The 5,865-nt window shown below is 38.6% G+C and overlaps 1 non-coding gene across 1 annotated transcript; it reads left to right on the top strand.

Annotated features, from left to right (window-relative positions):
- The first annotated feature begins 5,068 nt into the window (after positions 1-5,068).
- Positions 5,069-5,140, top strand: Trnaq-cug (transfer RNA glutamine (anticodon CUG)). Its single transcript has one exon. It is a non-coding gene; the product is annotated as a tRNA-Gln (tRNA).
- The last annotated feature ends 725 nt before the right edge of the window (positions 5,141-5,865 follow it).

The raw sequence follows: 5,865 nt of genomic DNA, 5'->3' as shown, positions 1-5,865 counted from the left end.
TTATGGTGCTAGATTTTTCCAAACAACGCTGTAAATCATACCACCATCATCCTTCTCCCCCCCCCCCCCCCCCTAAAATAAATCACTAAGCATCATCTCTCCAGTGAGTAAATTGTGCGTGTTGTCTTCATTATTCTTCACACTATCTTTATCCGTTTATTACATTTTTATGTAGAGACCAGACTGTTATGGGGAATCGACGTTTCGTCAAAATGTTCAAATGTGTGTGAAACGTTATGGGACTTAACTGCTAAGGTCATCAGTCCCTAAGCTTACACACTACTTAACCTAAATTATCCTAAGGACAAACACACACACCCATGCCCGAGAGAGGACTCGAACCTCTCGCCGGGACCAGCCGCACAGTCCATGACTGCAGCGCCCAAGACCGCTCGGCTAATCACTCGCGGCGACGTTTCATCCTTAGTCACAAATCTGTAATGAGTCCAACAAAGTTGACCTAAACATTTCAGCGCTGTAATATTTCTCCCAACAGACGAGAGACTGCAAAATAAAGAGGAGAGCAAGCAAGTGAAACACCCAGCGTGCACACGCACTCTCCACGATCAGTATTTTTTGTTGCGTGTAATGCGTTCGTTCTGGAACCCTTTCCTTCCGCAACCTGCCAGTATTTTTCAAGCGAGAACAAGCGTCAGAGTGGTTATGAAATCACGTGCAAATACATTGATAATGAAATAAATTTTTTTCAGTGCTGATGCAAGTTCATATTGTGGGAATATTGAAAGCTATAAAGCGGGTACCCAGTATCCCGCAACTCACGTAAACCTCAACCAAAAAAAGGATAAATAACGGGCAATCTCTAATTTGTGACTCCGGGCGAGAAGCCGACAATCTCTAATTTGTGACTCCGAAAGAGAAGTCATACACTCTATTACGCGCAGCGCTTGTCTCTGAACTTTGCAAACAAGCTATGAAGGAAACGAAATAACTTACTCCAGTGCCGACTAAATGGACATGAAATGAAATGAGCGTATGACATTGTTCATCGGGGAAGTTCGGCCCCCGATTGCTAGTCTTATTTCAGTCGACACCACATTGGGCGACTTGCGAGCCGGTGATGAGGATGAAATGATGATGAGGACAACACAACAACCAGTCCACGAGCGAAGAAAATCTCCAACACAGCCGAGAGTCGAACCCGGGCCCACTGCTTGGGATACAAGCAAGTTACCACTCAGCAAAGCAGGCGGACTAGGGGGACATGTATCGGGTTCTGTATGACGCTAATTGAAGATATTGTTGGAAGTCAGACACTTTGTGAATTTTGAAATTCTGTATGTTAATGGGTGGAAAAAGTCGAACAATACGAATGCTAACTACAGCTGCATAAGAAGAGCAATGAAAAACATGGTTTGATCTGAAAAGGCTATTATTTTTTTTTTCAAGTAGTGTTGTGTGTATGAACCCCAACGTCTTGCTCATCGGAATAGACTTCGAACGGATGTTCTTAGGTAGAAAATCCACTGCCTGCACACGAACAAGATTTTGCGAGGATAAATTTTGCTCACCGTAAAATGTTTTCTTTCTTTTTGTTGTTTTCCTTGTACTGATAATACTACCAGATTCCAATCTCGATCGCTGTCATTGGCACAGACTACTTCGAACGATATGTTGCGAGGAATGTAATTTCTTTCGGAATTATAGCCAACTGTGAACATAACCAGCGGGATGTTGGGCAGCGGAAGACTAATTTTGCCTAGTTTCAGGAAGCAATTATCAGAAGGAAGTGCTACTCAATAAACGCATTGATAATACACGAACATACAGAAGACTTAGGACGGTAACTGGTATTGGCATTAAATTCCACGTGACATCAAACAAATGACATCAATTAAATTCTAAAGAATTAATTGCTTAAACTGATTAACATAAACATTTTCGTATAAGAATATTAACTTAATTCATTTCGCTGTCGATCTGATCAGTTGTCAAACTTCCAATACCATACACAAACGATTTTTTTTTCATCTTATACACCTGTGGGCAGACTGTCAATTTCATGTATTTGAGAAAGAACAAAACAGTCAAAGCTGTACAGCAGTCATGCTTATCAGGATTGAAACGCTTCTACATATTGTTGCGCACGTTCATAGATGTAATGTAAGTAAAAGGGAACAAGTTATGTAAGACAGTTTAGTCATATTTCACTACTGATTAGAGTCATAGTACAAAGAGTAGAATATGGTTTTCTTGCTTACCAACGTTATGTCAGTCATACAAAATTGTTAAACTGATACATTGTATTTCATCAACACTCATCATCACGAGACAAAAACTACCAAGGAACAAATTGTAAACCAGGTGGACTAAGCCGCCAGGTGGCGCTAGGTACACGGTCCTCGCTGCATTTGTTCACTCACAACTAAATTTCCGTCGTATAAAACACTTCATCAGAAAACATTTCATGGAAATCACTTTGCAATGTTTTACGAAAAGGTAACAGAACTTTTGAATAGTGAAAATAACACACTGGAGGCGGCAGCTGAGTGGCACTGGGGTACATGAGGCAAATTGTCTGTTAACAATAAATTTCTAACAGTTTACAGCATATAAATTAGTAGCATCAGTTAAACTTCATAAATATATTTCATAAGAATTTGCAAAGTGTAAAAATACCAGTTGAGGCACGCAGCACTCACTTATGAACAGGTAGCACCCATCCATTGCAATTTCCGCCAGTGGGATGGATACACAAGCGCCATACAGGAAATTCAAACAGTTTTTTTGAGAAGACCCAATCTTCGAACGCCATAAATGAATTCCATCAATAATATATGGCCATCATCCCATATTGCCTTACCTAACTAAACTCCTTAACACCCGAACATCATTTTAACTAAAGTACCATCCAAAATACAATAATGTAAAAACCAGCGCAATATTACTGCTAATTTTACGAATAGTTAGAGTTCTGCACACCGCACCTAAGGAGCTACTTTTAAACACAATTCAGGAACTGGAGATTTTTCAGAGTAAGGCAAAATTTTCGTCAGAAATACTAAACGAACAAATAGATTTTATCTAGAATTGGTTTTTCAGTCTGTTTACGGATCACTTATTGTTCTGCCGCCATCCTAGGGCCTCCATAGATAGCGAACGCACTACAGTTCGCCGCCATGCAGTATTTTTTGTGATAAATGTACCATTCTGTATTTTACCCCCAAGGCTGAGCACAATTGTGTGGCTTCCCCCTGCGTTTTGCTTTTAATATAAAATGAATAAAAGTTTAATTACTCACTATACATATTGTATAATTTGCTCGCATTGGTCACAGACAGATAGAGAATTCCTATATTGTTACTCAGCCATTGATGCAGCTTGGCACAAACTGAAAACGTCATACAGTAGCGCTACTACAGCTGTTCCGACAATGATTTCGCGTAATTTTAAAGTTGCCATTTTATAAAACATCTGTAGTCTTAGGATTACAAACAATTTTGTATGACTGACATAACATGGCTTCAAGGAGTTTTACAATGCTCGTTATTTACAGAAAACAATTGTATGGTCACAGAACTACTGACGATTTCTATGTACTTTGTGCCAATGCTAAACATATTCCCGTCACACTCACTTCTAATAACAGTACTTCAAATTTTTATTAATTTATCAATTGTCATAGTCATTCCTATTTCTGTCAGAGTTATCTTTCATTACTAGAAAAAATTGTGAGATGTAATGTAAGTAAAAGGGGCAAGTTTTGTAAGATAGTATAACTGCCAATGTACTAATAGCAGTAATGTTGCACTGGTTTTTGCATGATTGTATTTTCGATAGTGCTTTTGTTAAATTTATGTAGGAGTCTTAAGGAGTTTTAATTAGAGACGGCAGAATGGGGTGGTCGCCGTATACTCAAAACATTTGTCTGTGTTTCCTATATGGCACTTGTGTTTTTGCTCCCATTGTCGGAAATGGCAATGCATGGGCGCTTCCTGTTGATAAGTGATCTACCGTATTATTTTCGACTATTCAAAAGTTCTGTTGGCATTGTTTTGTATAAAAAATATACCTTTCCGTAAAACATTGTAAAATGATTTTCTGATGAAACTGTTTTATACGAAGTAACCACGGAAATTTAGTTGTGAATAAACAAATGCAGCGAGTAGGACGAACCCAGCGCCGTCTGGCGGTTTATTCCACCTGGTTCTCAGTTTGTTCTTTGGCCGTAGTTAGCATTTGTCTCGTGAGTGAGAAAGTCGATGAGAATATAACGTATCTATTAAACAATTTTGTACGGTTGAGACAACGTCAGTAAGCTAGAAATCCATATTCTACTCTTTATACTACATCTCTAATCAATGGTAAATATAACTTATTTTAATATATTTTGACACCAGTTTATGATTATTTCATAGCCTTTAGAAATGATGGAATGTTGAAACATGCAAAGCGATTTTGGAAATAAAAAAAATGTGTGTTTAAGACATCTAAAAGTTATTAAACTGCATACAATGGTTTATGAAACTTGAATCAGTGAGGAACAAAAATTACATACGATGAGGAAGTGATAAAAATCTTGAGAAAGTAATTAGTATCGTAGGCTGCACAATGGGAGACTGACATATAACAATATTTCTGCTGAATATTTTCTCACGACTCATCCATCAAGATTTAAATTAAATTGTTACCCAATACGTTTTTCAGCATTTGCATTTGGAAACGTCTTGGTGGTCAAACGGTCATCTTTACAAAACTGAAACGCTTCAACGTATTTCTGCACTCACTTAACTAGCGCAATAAGGAAGAAATTTCCTCTGTGAGATTTGTAGGTTTTGTTCGTAGTTTGATTGTTTTCTTTAATTATGGCGCAAAGTGAGCCGGATTGCACTGGTGCCGTTCTGAGCACAATCTTCTGGCTATTAAATTCTTCGATTTCGCGATAGATATCAGTAGTACTCTACGATTCGGCTGCAGTGTGAAAGATTTATTCTGGAAACAATCCCTTTCGCAGTGGCTAAACAATTTCTCCACAGCATTATCAATTCCAAGTGAGCTACTGCTGCTTTATAGCATCCAAGGCATTGAGAAGTAGAATCCAAAAACATCAGGTCCCATGGTGTAATGGTTAGCACTCTGGACTCTGAATCCAGCTATCCGAGTTCAAATCTCGGTGGGACCTAAAATTTTTCTCGTACGCTTTTAGGTATGTTTCTTAGATACACATTCATCCCAGGGGCAACGCACATACACACGTAGTTCCCTTATCGGGTAGACGCATAAATAGAACTGGGTAGCTGACACACGACCTTTAGAATTTTGGAATGTGGTGATAGCTGATCATTGTACGTGCCACATCATGTTACAGTACATGTCATTAAGGATTTGCATGGGACAAGTAATTCTCTAAACATTAGTCTACTGCAAAACAACACATAGTAAATAGTAACAATGGGCTTGAGACAATACACCTTACACACCCAAATTACAAGTATTACGTTCAACAAATTACAAATATAAATTACAAGTATAAAAGTAGTAGTGAATTGGCAGAGGCACACTCGATAGAATTTTTTTCCATCACGCTCAGACGTTAACGCAATGAATCAAAGAAACTGAGTAACATTCAGTGCTGTTTTTCTGGGTAACACTGGGGGATGCGTATCCCCAAACTTTATAGTCGACAAAGTAATTTTTTTTACGATGATGAGAGTGCCAAAGATTTATTTCACGGACGTAATTTTTTTATTTCATTTTTTCGTGTTGGTAATTGCAATACGAACGATACCAGTGCAGTTTTTGGTGGGAAAAGCGATGTCATTGGCTGTTTTAAGCGTTTCGAAGCTGCGGCAACCGTTCTCGACAACTGAATCGCTGGCAGCCAGTTCGACAAGCACGTAGTGCCCT

The sequence above is a fragment of the Schistocerca gregaria genome, chromosome 2, assembly GCF_023897955.1.
Source record: "Schistocerca gregaria isolate iqSchGreg1 chromosome 2, iqSchGreg1.2, whole genome shotgun sequence".
NCBI classification, from domain to species: Eukaryota; Metazoa; Arthropoda; class Insecta; order Orthoptera; family Acrididae; genus Schistocerca; species Schistocerca gregaria.
The sequence above is the reverse complement of the archived record's forward strand: the minus strand, read 5'-3'. Positions and strand labels throughout refer to the sequence as shown.